Source organism: Cherax quadricarinatus, chromosome 57 (assembly GCF_038502225.1).
Source record: "Cherax quadricarinatus isolate ZL_2023a chromosome 57, ASM3850222v1, whole genome shotgun sequence".
NCBI lineage: Eukaryota > Metazoa > Arthropoda > Malacostraca > Decapoda > Parastacidae > Cherax > Cherax quadricarinatus.
The window spans coordinates 9,949,228-9,961,315 of NC_091348.1; the positions used below are offsets into that span (position 1 = coordinate 9,949,228).

The window sequence follows — 12,088 nt, forward strand, 5'->3', positions numbered from 1 at the left end:
CACGTTCGGGACAAAAGCTCCTAACCGAGTTTTTAGGTGTTATCCAAGCCAATTTTTTCATGCCAAAGCGAGGCGTTATTCGATTTTGGTGCTATCCGATGCAGGCATTAACTGGGGGTCCACTGTATACAGGAAGGCCCCACTTATACGACTGGTTAGGTTCCAGGCTACCGCCGTAAAGCGGAACACCCTTTTTTTCCACTTACAAATGCATACAAACACTAGATAACAAGTTTACACTAACATATATTAAGTTAGCAATAGAACCAGGCATCAAAAAACAATAAAAAAGTACAATACACACATAGTGCACTCATTACTTACCTTAAAATATTTATAGTCTTAATCTAGGGTGAGACAAGTAGTATTTATTGTAAGAAACCAAGTGTGGTATGTATGGTAGTCAGCCAGGCTACCATACCAGGCCACCCCACCCACACATAGAATTCTATGATATTTAAGCATCCCAGAGCGATAAAATGTATATACAGTTCACTCATTACTTACCTTAAAATATAGGGTAAGATGAGTAGTATTTATTGTAAAAAATCAAGTGTGGTATGTATGGTAGTCAGCCGGGCTACCATACCAGGCCAACCCACCCACACATATATTCTATGATATTTAAGCATCCCAGAGCGATAAAATGTATATACAGTTCACTCATTACTTACCTTAAAATATTTGTAGTCTTAATGTAGGGTCAGGAGTAAGTAAATGAGATAAAACGAATAAATGAGAGAGAGAAAGAATGAGTGCATGAGAGAGGACAGGCGCAGAGTTATGTAAACAAACCAGGCAAAGGTAAGTTTTGTAAACAAACAAAGTGTACACGTCTGGTTTGTGTACAAGTTACATTGTGTACAGGTTGTCTACATTGATACGGTAGAATTAATAAAGAAGAACACTCCCATTCTCATGTAACATCATTTTGAGAAGAAATGATGCTCTGAGTGAAGGCAATGCAAATAAGTCACTCTGACTTTTTTGGGTTATCCTAGGTTCTCTACACATATGTTGTTATGTATGATAATCTATGTAACTGTATTTGTGTATACCTGAATAAACTTGCTTACATACATACGAAAGGAATAATTTTTTACAGTTACCCCCAGTAACACATTTTCTCTTATGTTAGATTAGAGAAAATGTTATTCTTGGCATCACTTGTACAAGTTACCTGGCTACCACATCTCATATTTATGTTTATTTATTCTATTGTAGGGTGTATTTATCATCTTTTTATGTTATGTATCGTGTTTATTATATAATTTTGAAAAAATATCATAGATGGATTAATGAAAATGTGTATTTAACGTAATATACGACATTTAAATGAGACGATGATTGTTATTATCATTACTAATATGACGTCTGGAGACATAAGACACTCTTACTGATTTTAATGTGTACCTGCATGCCAGCATAGTATGTAAGTTTATTTAAGTACAGGTATACATAAGTATAATTATCAGAGTATATATAAAATAACTTTCAAAAACATTTGAAATTTTGGAGTTTCCAGACAAAATGGAGAGACTTAGTGCTTACTGAGCTCACGAAGAATGTAAACAAACAAGGTGGGGCGCGGTGACCGTATTAGAAAGTCAGGTGGGGGGAGCCGTATAGCGAGTTTTGGTCATAATTTGAAATGACCGTATTAGCGGAACGCCGTAAAGTTAAACGCCGTAAAGCGGGGCCTTCCTGTATAATAATAATTATAATGATAGACGGCTTCAAAAGGCCGTCACTAGATGGCAGTGTTTACCACAACAAACAAGGAGTGGTTGTGGCCACCTCCACCTGTTACATAATGACATATTTTATTCATTCTAGAGTATATATCAGGTTTCTGTGTTATTTATATTGTTTATTATGTCATATTAGATGAATTGTGATAGATAAATAAGCCATATAGATGATATTAGCGAAATTATTCAAGAAGTATTTTATCCGGTCTCCAGACCAACTCTCATCTGCCGACGATAGCACTACATGAATGACATATTTTATTCATTCTAGAGTATATATTAGGTTTCTATGTTATTTATATTGTTTATTATGCCATGGACCTGCCTTGTATGGGCCAGTAGACCTTCTGCGGTGTTCCTCCTTTCTTATGTTCTTCTGTTCTTATTAGATGAATTGTGATAGATAAGTAAGCCGCAGAGTTGATATTAGGGAAATTATTGAAGTGCAGAATTCCACTGGAACGGATTACGGTGGGCCCTCAGTTAACAATATTAATCCATTCCAGAGAGCTTTTCCTTAACCAATTTTATCGTTATCCGAATTAATTTTCCCCATAAGAAATAATGGATAGCCAATTAATCCATTCCAGACACCCAAAAGTATTAAACAAAATAATTTTTTTTACGTGAGATATACATTTCCCTACACAGAAAAAATGATAAATGAAGAATAAAACAATAATAACATCACACTTACCTTTATTGAAGACATGGTGATGCATGGAAGACAGGAGGAGGGGAGAGGATGGAGAAGTTTACAGTGTGTAATAAAGTTGGTAGAATTACCAACAATATGTAAAGTAAAAGGACACAAGTGCAACTAATGTGACATTTAATGGCTTGATAAAGCTCCTGGAGAGCGAAACGTTGCCACAATAAAATGTCACATTAGTTGCACTTGTGTCCTTTTACTTTACAAGTTTACAGTTGTTTGAAAGGGGAATCCCACTCCATAAAGACTTCAGGTACCAAGTCCTTATCCTGGGTTACTTCCCTCCTCTGTTTTTTAATGCCACTAGGACCAGCTTGAGAACCACTGGACCCCTGTTGCTCAAAAAATGTTTTCCAGAGAGGTCTGTTTCTGGCGTATGTTAGGAATTGTGTTGGGAGACACAAGATAGTCCTTCAATATGACACTAATATTAGCTTTAAGGCTTATTTATCTAGATCAATTCATCTAATATGACATAATAAACAATATTAATAACATAGAAACATGACATATACTCTAGAATGAATACAATACATCATTAAGTATGTCACGAGTGTTGCTTTGTTGTTGTTGGGTGTATAAGGGCCACTGAGAGCATAAGCTGTACATGGTGGTGGAGGCGGCAGCAGAGGCGGTGGAGATGGCAGTGTTGTCAGTTGCCCCACATAACTCCAACAGCATTGGAGGAGTTAGGTTCGTGCTATCTTTTTTCTATCAATTAATCGCTTAACTTAATTGCTACAGTTAATGCTACACTTTATTGGTGGCTGGCGCTATAGCCTGTACAGTCTCCTGCTGCTTTAGTATCATACATATTGTAGAATCACTGAAAAAGGCACATTCTCCCCTGTCTCTCAGCTCTTTACCAAAGGGCTGGCTGGCACTAGAAGCTTTCTTTGGGCTCATGGTGGCTTATTTAGCAGTTACAAGCACTAAAAAGAATGGAATAATACAAAATGTATCGTATGTACACGTGGAATCGTCCACACTGGCTTGTAAACAATGGCACACTGGCCACACTGGAGTGGCTGGGTGGCCCGGGCGGTTCAGGCCACACGGACACGTTTTGGACGAATGTCCTTAACTGAGTTTTTTATCATTAGCCGAGCCAATATTTTGATGCAAAATGTATTGGTATCTGATTTTATCGCTATTCGTTGGCGTCGTTAACTGAGGGTCCACTGTAATTGCATTTAAATGAGGAAAATTTACTGCAAACGAGCAAATCCAGTTGCGAGCAAGGTCACGGAATGGATTAAACTCGCAAGTACAGGTTCCACTGTACAGTAGTGTACTGTATATTGTATTAAACAGAATAGAGGAAATCAGCTCTAATATACATTATTTAGGTATGCATACTTGTCAGAGGGCCCGTCGTAAGTCTGAGTAGTCGGTAAACAAGTATGTCCGTTGCTAAGTGAGGAGAGGCTATATATATATAGTGGCAGGAGTCAAGTGAAATGTCATGTGGGTAGCACTAGTAGTAGTGGTAGTGTTGGTGGTAGTAGTAGTAGTAGTAATTGTGGTGAGATAGGTTGGGTTGGAGAAGGACCTGTTGACATCATGTTACAGCGGTCTCCAGAATGGGTAATATCCTGTTAATTAGCAATTTGGAGATAGTGTAGCTGCTGAACTTTTGATGCATAGTGTCACTGACCGCAGTTAGGATGATGTTGGACACCTCATGAAATTCAATGAGGCTAGACTAGTAATTAAGGAAGATGATTTAAGATGGCAAGAGTGCATAGTAGCTGCCCTAATTGTGGTCAGTAACATTATCCATCAAAAGTCTGGCAGTTATACTATCTTCAAATTGCTAATCAACAGGATACTACCCATTCTGGAGACCACTGTAATATGATGTCGACAGGTCCTTCTCCAACCCAACCCGTCTCACCACAATTACTACCAATATTACTGCTACCATTACTAGTGCTACCCATGTGATATTTCACCTGACTCCTGCCACTATATATACAGGCTCTCCTCACTTAATGATGGGGTTCCATTCCTAAGACCATGTTGGTAAACGAATTTGTCACTAAGCAAGGAGCATACTGTAATGGTGGTGGGTTTGTGTCGGCCATCTTTGATATTCTTTTAATGTCATCTTTTCACCATTTCTAACATTTTTAGCATATTTTTAAATGTTTATACAGTAGTGTACTGTTCATATATTAAACAGAATAGAGGAAATCAGCTCTTATATACATTAGAGTGGAACCCTGAGTTTCGAATGCATCAACTATCGAATGCTTCAAGTTTCGAACTTTTTTTTTTTTAACCAATTTTGTCCCGAGTATCGAACTTACCCCGTGTTTCGAACCACATGCCAGGCCTGTCCGCCTACCCGTATCCCTGCACAGGTGTCATGAGCCAGTCTGGCTTTGTTTATGCTTGAGTGAACACTAACCTGCATGCTCATTCAAACATTTTATTATTAATTCATTGTGTTTGGTGCTTGTTTATTAAGTTGCGGCTGTGAAATAAGCTTCCATGGTGGTGATGGTGGATGGTGGTGGTGGATGGTATTGGTGGATGGTATTGGTGGATGGTGGTGGTCATGGTGGATGGTATTGGTGGTGGATGGTTGTATTGGTGAATGGTATTGGTGGATGGTGGTGATGGTGGTGGTGGTGGATGGTGGTGATGGTGGTGGATGGTGGTGATGGTGGATGGTGGTGATGGTGGATGGTATTGGTGGATGGTGGTGGTGGTGGATGGTATTGGTGGATGGTATTGGTGGATGGTGGTGGTGGTGGTAGTGGATGGTATTGGTGGATGGTGGTGGTAGGGGATGGTATTGGTGGATGGTGGTGGTGGTGGATGGCATTGGTTTTACCTGGAGTTTACCTGGAGAGAGTTCCGGGGGTCAACGCCCCTGCGGCCCGGTCTATGACCAGGCCTCCTGGTGGTTCAGAGCCTGATCAACCAGGCTGTTACTGCTGGCTGCATGCAGTCCAATGTACGAGCCACAGCCCGGCTGGTCAGGTACCAACTTTAGGTGCTTGTCCAGTGCCTGCTTGAAGACAACCAGGGGTCTATTGGTAATTCCCCTTAAGTATGCTGGGAGGCAGTTGAACACTCTTGGGCCCCTGACACTTATTGTATTGTCTCTTAACGTGCTAGTGACACCCCTGCTTTTCATTGGGGGGATGTTGCATTGTCTGCCGAGTCTTTTGCTTTCGTTGTGAGTGATTTTCGTGTGCAAGTTCGGTACTAGTCCCTCTAGGATTTTCCAGGTGTATATAATCATGTACAGTATCTCTCTTGGTGGTGGTGGTTGATGGTATTGGTGGATGGTGGTGGTAAGATAAGATTAGATTTCATTTGGATTTTTAACCCCGGAGGGTTAGCCACCCAGGATAACCCAAGAAAGTCAGTGCGTCATCGAGGACAGGATGGGTATGGGGTGAATAAAGATATTAAACTAAAGTGTGTGTGTGTGTGTGTGTGTGTGTGTGTGTGTGTGTGTGTGTGTGTGTGTGTGTGTGTGTGTGTGTGTGTGTGTGTGTGTGTGTGGTGTGTGTGTGTGTGTGGTGTGTGTGACTCAACAATCAATATTTACACCAATAACTCATTACAGTTGTGACCGGGTGTGGAAGTGTGAATTGCTCATTACTCTATAATTTGTTCATGATTGTAGCCAAAGTATAAACGTAAGTAACCATTCTACAGAATTCATTACCTTTGTAACTTGTGAGCTCATTACCTTTGTACCTAGTTCAGCTATCAAAACTTTGGGGGGCCCAGTCCCTGGACCCATTACGTACCTCTGTAATCTGTAAATACCTTTGTAACTTGTCATGATTGTGACCAGACTTCCCTGGAGTTCATTACCTTTGTAAATTGTGAGTTCATTACCTTTGTAAATTGTGAGTTCATTACCTTTGTAAATTGTGAGTTCATTACCTCTGTAACTTGCTCAGCTATCAAAACTTTGGAGTCCAGTCCCTGGACCAATTATGTACCTCTGTAATCTTTTGACTACTGCCCACAGGATGGGTATGGGGTGCATAATAAACATATTAAACTAACTAACTAACTTATTTTCATTGGGGTCCTCAATCTTGTCCCCCAGGATACGACCCACACCAGTCGACTAACACCCAGGTACCTATTTGCTGCTAGGTGAACAGGACAACAGGTGTAAGGAAACGTGTCGAAACATTTCCACCCACCGGGAATCGAACCCAGGCCCTCCATGTGTGAAGCGAAAGCTTTAGCCACCAGGCCACCGGTGGATCGTATTGATGGATGGTGGTGATGGTGGTGGTGGATGGTATTGGTGGGTGGTGGTGGTGGATGGTGCCTTCTTCAAAGATTAAGGAGATTTGTGCAATGTGAAATAGGGTGCAGGCATTTGCTGAAAAATATCACCCTGAGCAAGCTGAAACAAGCTATCTCTACAACAGGTTCAGTGACAGAACCATGTCCCATATTCGGGAAATCTTAAAGAAGGGAATTAACCCCAGATAAGGACTTGTTACCTGAAGTCTTTATTGAAGGGGATTTCCCTTCCAAACAATAAGTGCTCCCTAACTCCTCCCTATCTTCCAGATGCCATCAACAATCTTCAATAATGGTAAGTAAAAATGTTATTTTATATGTTTATTTAAATGTTTATATATCTATTACTAATTGTACTATGTATGTTTGTTGTGTGTATGTAAAACTATAATTAATCTCTATAAAATGTTTTTTTTTTTTTGTGAATATTTTTGGGTGTCTGGAATGGATTAATTTTATTTACATTATTTCTTATGGGAAATATTGCTTCGAGTTTCGAACATTTCGACTTTAGAACCAGCTCCTGGAATGGATTAAGTTCGAAACTCGGGGTTCCACTGTATATTTAACCCTTTGACTGTCACGGCCGTATATATACGTCTTACGAGGTACCGTGTTTGACGTATATATACTCATAAATTCTAGCGTCTTCAAATCAAGCAGGAGAAAGCTGGTAGGCCCACATGTGAGAGAATGGGTCTGTGTGGTCAGTGTGCACCATATAAAAAAAAATCCTGGAGCACGCAGTGCATAATGAGAAAAAAAAAAACTCCGACCGTTTTTTTTAATTAAAATGCCGACTTTGTGGTCTATTTTCGTATAGTATTTATGGTTGTATTCTCGTTTTCTTGGTCTCATTTGATAGAATGGAAAACATATTATAGAAATAGAGGTGATTTTGATTGATTTTACTATAAAAAGAACCTAGAAATGGAGCTCAAAGTAGGGGAAATGTTTGATTTTTGCCAATGTTCAAAAGTAAACAAATGATGCCATTGTCCAATAAATGTCCAACTAGCCATTCTAATATGCAGTCATGAATGGGTTGATGTTATTTATACAATTATTACAGTATTGCAGTAGTCTGCATAATAGTAAGTCTTCAATTTTTTGTTTGAATAAAGATTCAAAATAGAAAGCAAGAGTAATATCAGAGGGGCCTGGAGACATGACTGATGAGCAAAGAAAATGTTATTTTAGAGCCAGGAATGTCTGCATTGTTCATTCTGGACCTTATTTTGAAATTGTCATATTTTTTAGTTTTCGTGAAATTGGCCAAATTGCAAATTTCTGACCACATTATTAGGTAGTTGAAATCGGTAAATGGGCAGTTTCTTGTACTCAATCGATAGAAAAAATGGAGTTCTAAAGAAATAGCTATGAGTTTGGGCGACTGGAACAAAGGAATTAGCCGAAAATAGGGCTCAAAGTGGGCGAAATTGCCGATTTGTAAACAGCGCCGGGGTTGCTAACTTCGCGAGAGCATAATTCCGTCAATTTTCCATCAAATTTCGTTTTTTTGGTGTCATTACAATCGGGAAAAGATTCTCTATCATTTCATAAGAAATTTTTTTTTTTTTTTTTAATTTTGCGACACCAGGAGACACCTCAGGATTGGGGGTTGCGACAGTCAAAGGGTTAGATATGCATGCTGGTCAGAGAGCCTGTCGTAAGTCTGAGTCATCAGTAAACAAGTACATCGTTAAGTGAGGAGAAGCTGTACTTGCTTTCTTAGTTCTCTGTACAGTATTAGGACTGAAGAAGCTACTCGTTGTGAAAAGTTTCCTCTAATAAATGTCCTGAACTGTACATATGTATCTTTTTCCACATCTTGTTGGTATCACCATACCATTTTTCACTTTGTTAATATTTATATAATTGCAGTACCTTTTTAGGAATATTGTTCCTTTTCCTAATTTTTTCTTTCAGATATACAAGCAGATGTAGCTGTGCCACTTGGTATCTCATTAAATGAACTGGAAAATAATTTAGTTAAAAGGTAATTTTATTAAAAATTTTTTAATACCACATTAATTTTTGTCAAAAGTTGCTTTTGTTTTCTCTCCTTGGATAAAACCTGATTGCTTCCTATTCCCCAGTCCTTGTATAGCCCCCTATGGGTTTATCTCTTCCCCTATATATAGTAATTAAAAGAGTACAGTAATAATAATAATTGCTTTTATTTTGTCTTGACTATACCTAAGATTGATTTTGCCCAGAGTGCCTGCTCAGCCAGGTTGTTGCTGTTAACCCTTTGACTGTTTCGGCCGTATATATACGTCTTACGAGGTACCGTGTTTGACGTATATATATACTCATAAATTCTAGTGGCTTCAAATCAAGCAGGAGAAAGCTGGTAGGCCCACATGTGAGAGAATGGGTCTGTGTGGTCAGTGTGCACCATATAAAAAAATCCTGCAGCACAGTGCATAATGAGAAAAAAAAACTCCGACCGTTTTTTTTTTAATTAAAATGCCGACTTTGTGGTCTATTTTCGTATGGTATTTATGGTTGTATTCTTGTTTTCTTGGTCTCATTTGATAGAATAGAAAACATATTATAGAAATAGAGGTGATTTTGATTGGTTTTACTATAAAAAGAACCTGGAAATGGAGCTCAAAGTAGGGGAAATGTTTGATTTTTGCCAATGTTCAAAAGTAAACAAATGATGTCATTGTCCAATAAATGTCCAAGTAGCCATTCTAATATGCAGTCATGAATGGGTTGACATTATTTGTACAATTATTACAGAATTGCAGTAGTCTGCATAACAGTAAATCTTCTATTTTTTGTTTGAATAAAAATTCAAAATAGAAAGGAAGAGTAATATCAGAGGGGCCTGGAGACGTGACTGATAAACAAAGAAAATGTTACTTTAGAACCAGGAATGTCTGCATTGTTCATTCTGGACCTTATTTTGAAATTGTCATATTTTTTAGTTTTCGTGAAATTGGCCAAATTGCTAATTTCTGACCACGTTATTGGGTAGTTGAAATCGGTAAATGGGCAGTTTCTTATACTCAAAATGGAGTTCTAAAGAAATAGCTATGAGTTTGGTCAACTGGAACAATGGAATTAGCCAAAAATAGGGCTCAAAGTGGTTGAAATCGCCGATTTGTAAATATCGCCGAGGTCGCTAACTTCGCGAGAGCACAATTCTGTCAGTTTTCCATCAATTTCGTTTTTTTTGTGTGTGTCATTACAATCGGAAAAAGATTCTCTATCATTTCATAAGAAAAAAATATTTTTTTTTTATTTTTTTTTAAATTTTGTGACACTAGGAGACACCTCAGGATTGGGGGTTGCAACAGTCAAGTGGTTAATGGTCCACTGGCCCAAATAATCATCACAGCCTGGCTGAACTGGCGCTTGGCAGAGGTGTACTTGTCTAGTTTCCTCTTAAAATTAATACACATGTTCTGGCAATATTTCTTATATCAGCTGGTAGTAAGTTGAATCTTGGACCACAAATGTTTGTGTATAGTGTTCTCTTTTTATGTCTATGGCACCCCTGTTGCTGATGACACAAAAATAGTCTGAATAATAGATTTACTGGAGGATGCCATTGACCTTCAGAAAGTTTTGGGTAATGTTGTGATCCAAAAAAGTGGCATGCAGTTCATTGTGGGTAAGTGTAAAGACCTAGTAATCCTTGGGAATGAAAATAGCCATCACATTTATAAATTAGATGATATAGAGCCTGATCATGCAGAATGTGAAAGATTTGGAAATCATGGGTGTACTGAAGCCAAGACAGTGGTGTCTCTGCTTGTGTAATAAGGCTAACAGACAACTTGAATTAGTGTCAAAAAGTGTAAGTAACAAGAGTTAGGTTCACAGGTTATACTACATTAACCCTTTCAGTGGTCTTCACATAGAATTGTCATGAGCTTAACTCAGCTCAGATAAACTTTGAGCAGTAAATTTTGGCCTAGATATGAGAGAATGGGTCTGTCCGGTGAGTGCACAGTACAAAAAGAATCCTGCCTCAGGTGGTGCATGGTGGGAAAAACAAAACTGATCATTTTATTGCGGCAATGTTTCGTTCTTCAGGAGTTTTGTCAAGCCATTGACAAACCTCCTGGAGAGCAAAACATTACCACAGTAAAATGTAACATTAGTTGCACTTGTGTCCTAATACTGACCATGTGTATGTTTAATATAGTGAATTTAAACCTTAAACTGTCCAAACGTTGATCTACGTTCACATGCATAGCGCTCTAACCTTGATTTTTCCCCATTTGAAAGCATGTAAAAAAAAATGTAGATCTACGTTCGGAGCCCCCCCGCACGTGGACGTAGATCTACGTTTGGACAGTTTAAGGGTTAAGGTGTTTTCTCAGATGGTCTCTATGGCTTTATTGGCTGTTTCTTGGTATTTTGATTGATGTCAGTACTGGAAGTAGCTTGAAAATGAGCTCGAAGTAGCAGAAACATTCGATTTTTGCCAATATTCCTGAGGACGGATAAGGCCTCTCCTATGCCTTCAATCTGGTTTATGGGTTTTTAATAATGGGATGCCATAAACCATGACCATCATTCTTGGATAAATTTTATTATCTGAGTAATAGAATAAATCTTCTATTTTTGTGTGGTTAAGAACTCAAAATGGAAGGCAGGTGTAATATAGGTGAGGTCTGGGGATGTGACTAATGAACAGAGGAATGTCTACATTGTTTATTTTGGACTCTATTTTTAAAATGGTATTTTTTAAATTTTGTGTAAAACTGGCCAACTTGCTGATTCTGTGTACTGTACAGGATAGTTGAAAAAGTTGAATGGGCAGTTTCTGTTCTTAATTGATATAACAGAAGGAATACTAGCAAAATAGCTAAGAATTTTGTCAAACTGAGCAATGGAATTGGCTCAACCTGTAAACTGTCCAAGCGTAGATCTGCATTCTCTCACCCAGCGCTCCGAATACAGTGGACCCCCGACTTACAATATTAATTCATTCCAGAAGTCTGTTCGGGTGCCGTTACCGAACGAATTTGTTCCCATAAGGAATACTGTAAATTAGATTAGTACAAAAGCACTTACAAAAATACTGTTACATAATTGTTCGAGTTGGGAGCTGATTGTAAGGCGGGGGTCCACTGTAATTTGAAAAAAAAATCTATTTTTGTTTTAATAGAAATAGAGTGCATTTTTCTATGTGACAGGATAAAAAAAAAATTAGGCTCGGTACTTCTGAGATATGAGTCCGCGAAGTTGGCACTTGATGATCACCTGGCGGCAACATGGAATGCTGCCGCTTGCAGAAATTCTACATATTTATTGTTTTTTTTTTTATTTTCTTAGTTTTTATGGTATGATAATTATGTTTTATAGTAAT

The 12,088-nt window shown here is 38.4% G+C and overlaps 1 protein-coding gene across 5 annotated transcripts in view; it reads left to right on the forward strand.

The window, feature by feature from the left end:
• The first annotated feature begins 8,682 nt into the window (after positions 1-8,682).
• Tmem63 (transmembrane protein 63) overlaps positions 8,683-12,088 on the forward strand; it is a 249,443-nt gene continuing 246,037 nt past the window's right edge. For all 5 annotated transcript variants that reach the window (XR_011393591.1, XM_070097342.1, XM_070097339.1 and 2 more), the window contains exon 1: positions 8,683-8,752. The gene's annotated coding sequence lies outside the window, so the exon portion shown is untranslated. The remainder of the gene's footprint in view (positions 8,753-12,088) is intronic.